The sequence below is a fragment of the Tachyglossus aculeatus genome, chromosome 16, assembly GCF_015852505.1.
Source record: "Tachyglossus aculeatus isolate mTacAcu1 chromosome 16, mTacAcu1.pri, whole genome shotgun sequence".
Lineage (NCBI taxonomy): Eukaryota > Metazoa > Chordata > Mammalia > Monotremata > Tachyglossidae > Tachyglossus > Tachyglossus aculeatus.
In genome coordinates this window covers 30,240,577-30,255,237 of record NC_052081.1, presented here as the reverse complement: position 1 = coordinate 30,255,237, position 14,661 = coordinate 30,240,577, and the positions used below count along the sequence as shown (strand labels likewise).

Below are 14,661 nucleotides of genomic sequence, written 5' to 3'. Positions count from 1 at the left end.
GATTATCTGGTTCATTTGATTCAGATAATTCCAGGTCCTGGTCCCTAGAATCTGATTGGGGAATCCTCAATTCCCCAAATTCTACGTTGGATTATGTCGTGGATTCCGTTTGGCTGCCTACATAAGTGTCTGGATAAGTTTCACATCTCCACTTCTGGGTAGATGCAGCCTTGTAGACTGAAGAAAAAGCTACATGCCCCAATTTAGTGTAGATTTCAGTCCCTTGTTTATACATTTTGTCATCTCCATTGAGATATTTGTAGCTTACTCACAAGAATGCAATTGTTTTTCCAAGGCTTTGCTCCTATGTTCAAATCTGTATCTGTGCCGAGAATTAAAGATCATTTACCGTTCCTGGATTCAAAATCTCGGTGGGAACCATGTTCTCTCCAAGAAGACTACTGAGTCACTTACCTTTGGCCCAGATTTAGACACATGTTATGAACTCCTTTTTTCCTGCACTCAGGAGAACCTACAGAAACCTAATGCTTTCATAGGTAACACAGAACCTAATGTAGTTTTACTGAATTCTGCTACCTGCACAGTCATCAGCAAGTGATGTGCAAAAAGTCAGAGATGCACAAAAAGCATGACTTTTGGGACACTGCATGACAGAGTTTAGAGTTGAAGATCTATAAAGTCTTTGTCCTAAGTGACTGAGAGATAGAAGATACAACCAGCTTCTTAACGAGTTTCACCCCTAGCACCTAAGGCTCATACTCATATTCATACTCATACTCGTACTGAACTCCTTGTCTTCCCTCCCAAACCCTGCCCTCTCCCTGACTTTCCCATCACTGTTGACAGCACTACCATCCTTCCCGTCTCACAAGCCCGCAACTTTGGTGTCATCCTCGACTCCAATCTCTCATTCACCCCTCACATCCAAGCCGTCACCAAAACCTGCCTGTCTCAGCTCCACAACATTGCCAAGATCCGCCCTTTCCTCTCCATCCAAACCGCTACCCTGCTCGTTCAAGCTCTCATCCTATCCCATCTGGACTACTGCATCAGCCTTCTCTCTGATCTCCCATCCTCATGTCTCTCCCCACTTCAATCCATACTTCATACTGCTGCCCGGATTGTCTTTGTCCAGAAATGCTCTGGGCATGTTACTCCCCTCTTCAAAAATCTCCAGTGCCACCAATCAATCTGTGCATGAGGCAGAAACTCCTCACCCTGGGCTTCAAGGCTGTCCATCACCTCGCCCCCTCCTACCTCACCTCCCTTCTCTCCTTCTACAGCCCAGCCCGCACCCTCTGCTCCTCTGCCGCTAATCTCCTCACCTTGCCTCGTTCTCGCCTGTCCCACTGTCGACCCCCGGCCCACGTCATCCCCCTGGCCTGTAATGCCCTCCCTCTGCCCATCCGCCAAGCTAGCTCTCTTCCTCCCTTCAAGTCCCTACTGAGAGCTCACCTCCTCCAGGAGGCCTTCCCAGACTGAGCCCCCTCCTTCCTCTCCGCCTCTACATCCCCTCGTCTTACCTCCTTCCCTTCCCCACAGCACCTGTATATAGGTATATAAGTTTGTACATATTTATTACTCTATTTATTTTACTTGTACATATCTATTCTATTTATTTTTTTGTATTGTATTAATATGTTTGGTTTTGTTCTCTGTCTCCCCCTTCTAGACTGTGAGCCCACTGTTGGGTAGGGACTGTCTCTATATGTTGCCAACTTGTACTTCCCAAGCACTTAGTACATTGCTCTGCACATAGTAAGCGCTCAATAAATACAATTGATTGATTGATACTCAACAGCTAACAGCAGAACAAGATAATCAGCAACCAGATCCTGGAATTCAGGTGCACTGAGCAGGGTATACCAGGAGAATGGGTACCCAAATACCTGATGTATGGTGAACAGAAAGGGGACAGACCTAATCCAAGAAAGTAGAACAAACGTTTTAATGACATTATAATAATTGTGCTATTTGTTACATGCTCACTCTGTGTCAAGCACTGTACTGGGGTTGCTATAATCTAAGACAGAAGGACAGTCTCAAATAATGCTATGGAGTAGTGGAGATTATAGCAGCTATCAGAAGAAGGGATTGCTGTCATTAGAAAAAAAAGGTTTCCTGAAGATCAGGATAAAAAGAGTCAGACTTACAAAGACAAGTGCTGTATGAGATAAATGCATCACATTGCAAGGAACTTTTTTTTACCTGCAAATAATATCACAAGAAAGGAGTATTAGTCATGAATTGATCTGCTCAGCCACCTGAGCATGTATAGTTAGAATCTCACTCTTGGAAGTGTCATCACAAAAGTGAAGGAATGAAGGATTTCCCTCTCTCTCTCTCTCTCTCTCTCTCTCTCTCTCTCTCTCACACACACACACACACACACACACACAAACACACAAACACATAATAATAATAACAATGATGGCATTTGTTAAGTGCTTACTATGTGTGAAGCATTGTTCTAAGTGCTGGGGAGGATACAAGGTGATCACGTTGTCCCACGTGGGGCTCACAGTCTTCATCTCCATTTTACAGATGAAGTAACAGGCTCAGAGAAGTTAAGTTACTTGCCCAAGGTCACACAGCAGACATTTGGGGGAGCCGGGATTAGAACCCACCACCTCTGACTCCCAAGCCCGTGCTCTTTCCACTGAGCCGCGCTGCTTCTCTACACATGCATACCACCACCTCCCTCACACACACAAAGCTATATAATTCAAAAGTGTGTACATGCATATAAATATTTGGGATGTGGATGAAATGAAGAGAAAGTTGTTTTATCTGGCCAATTGGTTAACCACATAAGCTAAATTCATTTCTCCCTCTATGGCTGATCACAGGTAAACAGATGAATGGATCTTTCTACCCTGATTTACATGAAATTTGCAGGGCCTCTAACCCCTCTTTTCTCTAGATACTCCTTCCCATCATCCCCATTACTTCAACTAGTAGAGAATTGACTCTTCTCAGAGTAACAGATAAATCCGATATTTAACCTTTCTCTTCTTTCAGAAGCCCCTGGATTCCTACTGCTGGCTCCCTTTCAGAGGGTTCTGAGGCTAATGCCATTTTTGAATTGTAGGAGAATATATTTAAAATTCTTGATAGAGATGCTTTACTTTTAAATAGAAAACCAGCGATTTTCAAAAACCCCCTGAAGTGGCAAGAACATGCTCGGACTATAGAGAAGGAAACATTTTATCCCAGCGATTCTTAAACAGAGAAACACCCAATTGATTCAGTAGCAGAAGTGTGAAATCATTTACACATTGAACAGCCAACTGAGGCCATAATGCCGCTGTTCCTGAAGTGCCCATGCCTGAAAACAAACCCAGCTTGCTATTTATAATCATTTTCCACCCTCTCAATAGGCAAACACCACATTTGTCAAAATCTTATGCTGATGCTTTCAGATTTAGTTCATTAGCTCTCACTGTGCTGATGGGGAAGGGCACCAGTCTTCTCACTTTATATTAATTGTATGTCAACTACTTTATGGGCATGCATACTTTGTCTTCTGACTTCATTTTAGAAACTTTTTTGGTGGGGGAGGGTAAGTCTGAGAGTAACAGATTTTCTTTCTGGATGAACGTTTCCGAAGGAGAGATTTGTCATCCAAGATACTCTGAGCCAACTCTAATACTTCCCCCTCACCAGAAATTTAACTATCACTGGGGGATCTCAAAGTACTTTTCATCCCAGATTCCCAAACTCGTTCTTACCTCTCTCCCCAAGGTAGATTCGTGACTCTCCCTTTTTTTCCCCCAACCAAATTGCCCAAATCCACCTTCCATTACAATATACTCAATGGCTAAACAGATGAAGAGAAGTTTACGATCTGCTCAGTGTTGACAGAGACAGTGGCTTGGTCAGAATTAAATCCAGTGACATGGGCTTTCCATTTCCCAGTTCTGCTGCCAACCCAACATTGAACCAGTTGCTTTAAAAGCTTAAAGTTTCTTTTTATAGAAGGTGCAGTAATTCACTACACAAGGGGAGGAAAGAGAAAGGTGACTATATTCATTGCTAGCAGAAGTCAAGGGATGGCAGTTTAAAGGCATATCTTCCCCTCCTACCTAACCTAAATTCAGCATGCAAGATATTAAATTTCCCAAATAACCGATGAATTCCTATTTCATTCTCTCTGTCTTAAGTTCACTTCAGCATTAGTAAGGACAGTGCTTATCAGTTCTGTTGGAGCTGCCTTAATTAGAGCAAGATCCAGCATTTTTACTTTTTGACTCACATCAAGGCTGGAGTTATAATTGCAGGTGATGTATTTGTGAGTTCCACTGTCATCCAGAATAAGGGTGAGGGTGGGTTATCCTCCAGGCTAGCCTGGAATTTCTGAAAAGATGATCTGGAAGGCAGGTCTATGAGAGGAGATAGTTCATCACCACAAGACTAAAAAAAAAAATTGCTCCAGTGATATAGATGGCTCCAGGTTTTGGAAACTAAAATGTTTAGCAAGAGGCATTTTGAAAAAAATCATTTAACATATCAATGACATATTTCTAATGCATAGACTGCTTAAGACAAGAGCATTTGTGACAGGCGGTAGTTTCAGTAAATGGATCTTTCAACCCAATTTGTTATATATACAAACACATATGTACAACTATATATAGAAATACACACATATAGCTACTGACCCAGAGCATTCAGAGCTAATCGATGATATGTGTATGTAGATTATATAGAGAGAACTATAATCTGCTTGAAGGAGAGAAGACCTGTCTTGAACAGAAGACCCACAGAACATAGAGATAGCCTGGAAAAAAGTAAGCATTTCATGGTTTAAAATGAGGAAATTCTGGGAATTTCCTTGAGGTTATTTTTTCTTTTATTTTTTTGCCTGTTTGTCTAAGTGGCAGCATGGTAAAACAAGACAATAACTTTATTCTTGGCTCACTAGACACAGTTTGGTCCAATTTTTAAATTCCCAGAAATCTGTGACAAATCAAAAACAGAAGGTAAAGAAATATTGGCAATATTTTCTATATCATTAATAACAATAGCAGTGGTAATTTTTTTTACCATGGTCCTACTACAGTAATAGATACAAAATAATCATATTGGGCAAAGTTGTTGTCTCACATGGGACTCACCCTACAAGAAAGAGGGAGAGTAGATACATGATGATACTTGTTAAGGACTTACTATGAATCAAGCACAGTTCTAAGTGCTGAGGCAGATATGAGTTATTCATAATAATTATAATAGTAGTGTTATCTGTTAAATCCTTACTATGTGGCAAGTACTATTCTAAGCTCTGGGGTAGATACAACCTAATCAGATTGGACACAGTCCCTGTCCCACATGGGGCTCACAGTTTTAATCCCCATTTTACAGATCATCATCAATCGTATTTATTGAGCGCTTACTATGTGCAGAGCACTGTACTAAGCGCTTGGGAAGTACAAATTGGCAACATATAGAGACAGTCCCTACCCAACAGTGGGCTCACAGTCTAAAAGGGGGAGACAGAGAACAAAACCAAACATACTAACAAAATAAAATAAATAAGATAGATATGTACAAGTAAAATAAATAGAGTAATAAATATGTACAACCATATATACATATATACAGGTGCTGTGGGGAAGGGAAGGAGGTAAGATGGGGGGGATGGAGAGGGGGACGAGGGGGAGAGGAAGGAAGGAGCTCAGTCTGGGAAGGCCTCCTGGAGGAGGTGAGCTCTCAGCAGGGCCTTGAAGGGAGGAAGAGAGCTAGCTTGGCGGATGGGCAGAGGGAGGGCATTCCAGGCCCGGGGGATGACGTGGGCCGGGGGTCGATGGCGGGACAGGCGAGAACGAGGTACGGTGAGGAGATTAGCGACGGAGGAGCGGAGGGTGCGGGCTGGGCAGTAGAAGGAGAGAAGGGAGGTGAGGTAGGAGGGGGCGAGGTGATGGACAGCCTTGAAGTCCAGGGTGAGGAGTTTCTGCCTGATGCGCAGATTGATTGGTAGCCATTGGAGGTTTTTGAGGAGGGGAGTAATATGCCCAGAGCGTTTCTGGACAAAGATAATCCGGGCAGCAGCATGAAGTATGGATTGAAGTGGAGAGAGACACGAGGATGGGAGATCAGAGAGAAGGCTGATGCAGTAGTCCAGATGGGATAGGATGAGAGCTTGAATGAGCAGGGTAGCAGTTTGGATGGAGAGGAAAGGGCGGATCTTGGCAATGTTGCGGAGAGTTAACTGAAGCAAAGAGAATAATAATAACAATTATTATGGTATTTGTTAGCACTTACTACATGCCAGGCATTGTTCTAAATTCTGGGGTAGATACAAGATAGGTTGGACAGATTCCCTGTCCCACATGGGGCTCATAGTCTTAATCCCCATTTTACAGATGAGGGAACAGAGGCATAGAAAAGCTTAATAATAATAATGGCATTTATTAAGTGCTTACTATGTGCAAAGCACTGTTCTAAGCACTGGGGAAGTTACAAGGTGATCAGGTTGTCCCACGGGGGCTCACGGCCTTAATCCTCATTTTACAGATGAGGTAACTAAGGCACAGAGGAGTTAAGTGACTTGCCCAAAGTCACACAGCTGACTACTGGTGGAGTTGGGATTTGAACCCATGACCTCTGACTCCAAAGCCTGTGCTCTTTCCACTGAGCCATGCTGCTTCTTTATGACATGCCCAAGGTCACCCAGCAGACATGTGGCAGACCTAGGATTAGAACCCAGGTCTTTCTGACGCCCAGTCCTGTGCTCTTTCCACTAGGTCATGCTGCTACCCTAATCAGGGAAATTAATAAGTTAATTAATTGTTTAATCAGATCAGATGCAGTCACTGTCCCACATGGGGCCACAGTTTAAATATTTTGTCTACAATTTACAGATGGGAAAATAAAAGTACAGAGAAGTTAAGCAACTTGCCTGAGATCACACAGCAGGCAAGTGGCAGATCTGGGACTAGAACCCAGGTCTTCTGATTCTAAATTGCAGGCTTTTTTTCCACTACACTATGCTACCATACCATTATTAATGGTCCTTCTTTTGCACTGTTTTCAGAGTCTTTTTCAACCAACCAATCCTCTCCAGGTGATCAATGCTTTTCCCTTTATGCTGGAAGGAAATGAAGAGTTCTGAGGAGCCAGAAGGACTCTTTGCTGTCAGCCTGGGGTGAAATCCTATGTCGGCTACAATACCACATTTCCAGTGGGATCAGCCCGGGGTAGGGGGAGCTTGTTCAATGTAGAGGATGGGAAATTCAGAATTCAGACTAAAATCCACAGCTACTTTTCTAATCAAACCAGCTCATATGATTTCAATTATTTTTCCATAATATTCAAGGGCACTGGGGCGTGCTATAGGCTGATGACCTGTGAAATTTCCATTTTAAAAATGAAACTGGTTTTGATTTATCGGAAATTCAATTGATTCCAAAGGGTGTTTTCCCCCACACCAAACCCCAAGGCAGTTGTGTGTATATATTGAGATAAAACATACAGAAAAAGAAACTAAAACAATGGATTGTACTGGTGGCAATTTCTGGAAGAAATACTCTGCCCCACTGCAACTCAATATGCCAAACTTTTGTACAGAGAAAATGTCTATTGCTACATCGGGAGCCTTTGCAAAACAGATGCAAGATGCATGCATACTGTCTGGCTCTAATGTCTGAGGGGAAAGACAATATAAGTTAGAGTGAGATATGATTCCCTTCACAGGAAATGCTGGGGGAAGACAATATATGAATGGTTAGGAGGGTTTTGAGCTTCGATTCAGCCCAATGGGATGGCAAAACCATCCTTCCCAAATTAAGAAGACCAAATTTTCCAGCTCTCAGTGTCCATTACCAGTGAGTGGATCTACCCTGCTTTTGCTGTCCACTTCTCCATCTAGGAGTTTGGGTGGACAAGAATGAACCTATTAATAAAAAATTCTAACTGGGTCTGAGACTTCTCATGGTGTCTGAGAAGCAAATCAATCACTGCAGGTTTTATAAAAGAAATACCTCATTCCTTAAAAGTATTAAAACTATTTACAAGTGATCTTAATACAAACTTCAGTTCCTCGTCATCAAGCACTTTGGAAAATAATAACAATAATAACAATGATGGCATTTGTTAAGTGCTTACTATGTACGAAGCACTGTTCTAAGTGCTGGGGGGGGGGTACAAGGTGATCAGGTTGTCCCACGTGGGGCTCACAGTCTTCATCCCCATTTTACAGATGAGGTTACTGAGACTCAGAGAAGTTAAGTGACTTGCCTAGGGTAACACAACATACATGTGGTGGAGCCGGGATTAGAACCCACCACCTCTGACTCCCAAGCCCGTGCTCTCTCCACAGAGCCATGCTACTTCCCGTAAATGCAATACAATAAAATACAATGGAAGAGCTCACATCCAATAGGGGAGACAGGCAAACACAGATAGTGCATATAAAATGGAAATGTGAGAGAAAAGAGATACAGCTGGTAGAACAAAGGCAAACCATATCCCACCCTGAAAAATTAAGAAGTAGAATAAGTGAACTGATAGTCACAGAATTTCTAAGGACAATTTACGAGATGTTTTGGTTAACAATGCAACATTAGATTGTTTTGTGAAGGAGGTGGGCCTGTGGGATCCAGATAAACTTTCTCTCAATTTCTCAGCTCCCTTCAGATATCTCCCCAACTCTGTTATTCATCTCCCTCACATTCATGTCCAAGCTCCTAAAATGCACCTGCTGCCTTTACTTGTCTCGACCAACTCTCTTCTTGACCTATTACATTCAGGTGTTCTCTCCTTTCACTCCACTGTGACTGCACTCTATGATGTCATCAATAACTTCCTCATAGCCAAATCCAATGGGCTCTACTCTGTTCTGCTCTTGCCGTGTGCTAAGCACTGCACAGAGCTTTGGGGTATATACCGAACAATGATAATGATGATGATGGCATTTATTAAGCACTTACTATGTGCAAAGCACTGTTCTAAGCACTGGGGAGGTTACAAGGTGATCAGGTTGTCCCACATAGGGCTCACAGTCTTAATCCCCATTTTACAGATGAGGTAACTGAGGCCCAGAGAAGTTAAGTGACTTGCCCAAAGTCACACAGCTGACAATTGGCGGAGCCGGGATTTGAACCCCTGACCTCTGACTCCAAAGCCCGTGCTCTTTCCACTAAGCCACGCTCCTTCTCTAATCATAGAAGTAGCATGGTGTAGTGAATAGAGCATGGGTCTGGGAATCAGAAGGTCATGGGTTCTAATCCCTGCTCTGCCACTTGTCTGCTGTGTGACCTTGGACAATTCACTTCTATGGGCCTCAGTTACCTCATCTGTAAAATGGGGATGGGGACTTTGAGTTCCACATGGGACTGTGACTGTACAACACGATTAGCTTGTAACCACCCGAGGACTTAATACTGTGTTTGGCACATACTAAATGCTCAACAAACACCACAGTTATTCAAAACTTTCATAAATTCTCAATTCCTCCAAAACCTTTCCCAACATCCCAAGCCACATTAACCCAGCAGACATATATTTTTGCCTTTTTTCATTCATGTATATGTGTATGCTCAAAGTTCCATTCAAATATTTTTTCAGAGATTTCATCCCAAACCATGGATGCTATTACCTGTTGTACCTTATTCTTCCTCCTGCCCTCTCTATTTGTAAATAATTTAACACTACCCTGAGGGCAAAGACTTTATCTTTTGCTTCTGGGCATACTTTCCCAAACATTTAGTACAGTGCTCTGCACACTGTAGGAATTCAGTGAATTCCATTGTTCAGTTGATTGATTGAGGGCTTGATAGGTGGGTTTAGATGAGTTCCAGATTGGAGAGGAGAGGGGTTTTCCATGAAGGCAGGAGAGCAAGCACCAGAGGTTATCATCAGAAGAGATGAGGCAATGTGCAGGTAAAAGGTACCCAGATAGTTATTCTTCCCCCGCTCCCAACCCTACCCCACAAAACCACATTCTCCTCACTTGTTTCATCCAATTAAGTTCTATAAAGATGATAATTGTCTCACATCTGGTGGGCCACCTGCATTTCAGAATATCAGTGTGACTGAACAGATTTTGTCATTCCAAGTTAAATATGACTGTTTCTAGATAACGCTGAATAAACCGCTGAAGCAGTGGGTTCTGCCTCTGACTGTAGGTCCAGGTTTCATAGCCATATATATGGACTTACATATGTGGCTCTATCACAGATTCATCTACTAGATCAAAGTCCATGATCACGTCCTTGTGAAAATCCCTGGGCTGGGGTAGGTGTGTGCTTCACTTTCTCCCGGACGGCGGCTCTATTCCACGAGTATTGGATCACTCTTATGGCCAGAAGTTACATTCTCCCAGCCCCCTTACCTCTACTGGAGAATTAGTCTCAGCTTTAGCAGTGGAGGTCTACGGTGAATCCTGCTGCCATATGTGCTGGGGAGAGCAGACCACCAGATGTGTTTACAGCACATGGGATTTATTTTAGATTTGGCCACAATCCTGCAAGCACATATATGCTAGCCAGTACATTACACGCTTCTCTCCCGCCCCCATGATGAGGCAAAGCTTGTCCTTGAACATCTGGGACTTGTAGGAGTTCAGACTCTTATACAGGCACCGATCTGTAACAGATCCTTCTGCACTAAGTGCATACAGGTTGAGCGGCGGTCAGCCTTGTACTCACTTGCAGCAGTGGACTGTTGGCTTGGTGATGCTGGGCCTGACTCTGGAATTAAAAGTGAATCTCTGAGAAGATAAGCAGAATCAAGATCACTTTGGCAAAGATCTCGCCATCTGCTTCTTTTCTATTTTGTGTTGCTTTTTCTTTTCCATTTCTTCCTTCCACTGTGGTCCTTCTCGTTCAAATTCCTGGGAAACTCTACGTCAAACAATCAGTCAGTTGTATTTGTTGAGTGCTTACCATGTTCAGAGCACTGTAATAAGCACTTGGGAGAGTACCATGTAACAGAGTTGGTAGACATGTTCCCTGCCCACGGTGAGCTTATAGTCTAGAGGACTGTACAGCAATAAGTGTTATCCTAAATTCTTATAGAGCTTTTATTTTTGAAATCATTTTCATATTACTTATATCAATCTTTATCCTACCAACATCTTTGTGAAGTAGGAAATGGCAGTTATTATTATTACCATTTCATGGATGAGGAAACTGAGGCACAGGGAAGCTAAGTGCCCAAGGTCATACAATGGACCAGTGGCAGAGATGACATAAAACTTAGGTCTCTTGGCTCCTCAACCCATGCTCTTTCCACTTGACCACCTTCCCACTTCAATAATAACAAAAATAAGTGATAATATTAGCAAGCATATAGTATGGGCCATGCTCTGTACTAAGTTCTGGGGTAGGTACAGGAAACTCTGATGGGACACAGTCCCTGTCCCACAGGGGGCTCACATTCTAAGGAAGGTGGGAGAGCATGTAAAAAATAAAAGAAATAAGAAATAAATAGGTGCCTAGGGATCCTCCGTGGTGTAGTGGCAAAGACAGAGTTTCTCTGGAGAAAGTTAAACATATGTAATGGTTTTTATTTATCCTCTATACAGCCTGAGTCTACATGTAATTCACCTTCCAAGGGTTTTGATAAGAAGAAACTGCCCTGAAGCTGATTGAGAGAGAAGACCAAGAACTGTAGAAATGTAAGAATTCAGGGATGGGTTTGTCCCCTTATCCATTTTCAAAACAGATTCCTGGTAGGTGGATTGTATTCTTTCTCTACTTGATATTTCCTACTCTAAACTTCTCACTGATAAGTCTCAAGTCTTTAATTGTAAGGAATATGTGATTACCTTAAGCAAATCATGGTTTCCCGGGAAGAAACAGTTTCCCCTTAAACTTTTTTAATCACCTCATAAGCTAAAGATCTTGTGCTTGACTAAAACACAGGACTTTTCTGCTCTATGTCAAGCCTATCTTCCCCTATCCTGGCCCTTTTTTGCCCCTAAAGGAACCACCTTGCACTTGTTCCTGTTGACTGTTGGAGCCCATTTTCCCAATTTGTTTAGGTCACTTTGAATTTTATTTCTTCTTCCAGCATCAGTCAACCTAATGAGTATATTATTGATTTGTTTGTTCAGTCAATCAAGCAATGGCATATATTGAGTGCTTTCTGTATGCACAGCACTGAACTAAGTGTTTGAGAGAGTACAAATGTTCCACAAGGAGCTTAAGGGTTTACAGGGAGGAGTTTACTGGCTAGGAATAATAAGGTCATCAGAAAAAGACATCGATAAGAAATGGTCTCCAAACTGATGGCTTGTGATATCTCCTGGTGATAGCTTCCTCAGGCTGATAACCCTGGTGGACTGACTGTTATAGTTATCAATGCATTGCATTGCCTAGGTAGAGCATAGATAGAGCATGGTCCTAGGAGTTAGAAGGACATGGGTTCTAATCCCAGCTCTGCCACTTTTCTTCTGTGTGACCTTGGGCAAGTCACTTAACTTCTTTGAGCCTCAGTTATCTCATGGGGTAAAATGGGGATTAAGACAGTGAGTCCTGTGGGACAGCGACTATGTCCAACCTTATTGTCTGGTAGCTACCCCAGCCCTTAGGACAGTGCCTGGCACATAGTAAGGGCTTAACAAATACCACAGTTATTATTATTATTGTCACTAATCAGAGCAATCCCACCCCATTTCTTAATCCCCATTTAAATCAGCCTTCACCAGAGGATGTGATTTGACTTCTCTTCCAATACTGTTTGCCATCAAATCATTCCCAGAGAAGTAAAGTGCTGGAGTGGGATTTTATGTTTCCCTGTTCCTCCTTAAATCTGTGCTTGCCCCAGATTTAAAAGAGCCATTTCTCCTGCTCATGGAGCAGAGAATTGGACTCATTATTCTTTGAGCTTTGTGAATTACAATTTTTCCTATGGGGTCTGGAAAGAGTTTGGATCTTGTTTCTTCTAGAGTACCATAGCAACAGACCTTAATCCTTCTACCTGCCCCTGCTGTAATGGGAAATGGATTGGACTCCATCTGGGGAGATTATGAAATTACACCAACCCATTGGCTGGCTTGTATGTGGCCTTATTCCTTACATTGCTCATTCCAATTGTGAACTTTACCCAATCACTCTGGAAGTATTCAAGCTCTCCATGTTGGGAAGGGGATTATGGGGGTGGAGAAGGGGAGGGAATCTCAACTTGCTTCTAATTCAATGTCTTCAATTCTGTTTGTAAATAGAGAGGTCAAATTTTCTTATGTGTTCCCTTCATGCTCTTGACAGTTTATGAAATGAGGCCAATCTCCAGAGGGAGAAGAGGCAGTCTTGTGAAAATTCTGCTCTTGAGATGCTGCCAGTGCACATCTTTTTCTTCATCTGAAAACACTTTCCCGACTATGGCTCGAGTATAACTTGGAAGTACAGATTGCATGATCTGCTATCCAGCTAAGGCAGCGTCTCCTTGGCTTTCAGTAATTCCTTTTTACTGGTGTTCAGTATGTTTAACATATGGCCTTGGACGAATCGAGGCCCATGTTCATCAGTTTTGGGGGCCCCCCACTTGGTGGCTGAGGTCATCACACCATGCTGTGTACGACATCACTGGGCAATGTAGGAAGAGAGAAAATGAGAAAAAGTTCCCCCAGAACCTCAACATATCCAGAGCCTCCTCCCCTCCCTTCCAAGAGATTATACTGGAACTCAAGGTGGGCAGGTATACCTGATCCCCAATGCTAGGATATCCTGGCTCCTGTAGCAGTCCACCTAGCTCCTCCAGCAGAATTATCCTAGCTCCCTCAGCAGACACAGCATGGCCTAGTGGATACAGCACAAGCCTGGGAGTCAGAAGGACCTGGGTTCTAATCCTGGCTCTGCCACTTGTCTGCTGTGTGACCTTGGGCAAATTACTTAATTTCTCTGTGCCTCAGTTACCTCAACTGTTAAATGGGGATTAAGATTGCTAGCCCCTTGTGGGACAAGGACTGTGTATAACCTGCTTAGCTTGTATATACCCTAGCACTTAGGGCAGTGCTGGACACGTGGGAAGCACTTAGCAAATAGCGTTCTTATTATTATTAGTAGTAATATTATTAAATATCCTCCATCTCCCTGGGATGAGCTGCAGGCCCCACCCTAGGACCAATGGAGCAAGGTGACCAAGTGAGAGCTTTTTCAGTGGCCTCAGAGATGAGCAGACAATGTCCAGTCAGCTGGGGAGCTGAAGGACAAGTTACCCACCTGTAAGCCTTGCAGGAAAGCTCTGCTAGCAGGGAGGGAGGTAGTTCAGTTTTTCTCTGAGTCATGAGTTTGGAGATGTCTCTTGATTGTCAGGGAGTCAGGTAGATAGTGGCTACAGTGGATGGGGAAAAAAAGAGAGTCAAAGGAAAAGGCAGAAAAAGAGATATACACAAAGAGACAGAGAGCACAATAGCTTAGTGTAATAATTATAATAATTGTGTTAATTGTTAACTGCTTACTATGTGCTAGGTACTGTACTAAGCCCTGGGGTGGATGCAAGCAAATTGGGTTGGACACAGTCCCCGTCCCGCATGGGTCTCACAGTCTCAATCCCCATTTTACAGATGAGGTAAATGAAGCACAGAGAAGTGAAATGACTTGCCCAAGGTCACATAGCAGACAAACGGCAGAACAGGGATTAGTATACATGACCTTCTGACTCTCAGGACCATGCTCTCACAGGACTGGGAGTAAGGAGACGTGGGTCCTAATCCCAGTTTTACCACTTGCCTGCTACATGATCTTGGGCAAAGGAATG

At 43.0% G+C, this 14,661-nt stretch overlaps 1 protein-coding gene across 1 annotated transcript in view; it reads left to right on the top strand.

Annotated features, from left to right (window-relative positions):
- Positions 1-14,661, top strand: part of HABP2 (hyaluronan binding protein 2) — a 169,126-nt gene that overhangs the window by 13,908 nt on the left and 140,557 nt on the right. Inside the window, exons 2-3 of the mRNA XM_038758138.1 lie at positions 6,995-7,157; positions 11,486-11,578. The gene's annotated coding sequence lies outside the window, so the exon portion shown is untranslated. The remainder of the gene's footprint in view (positions 1-6,994; positions 7,158-11,485; positions 11,579-14,661) is intronic.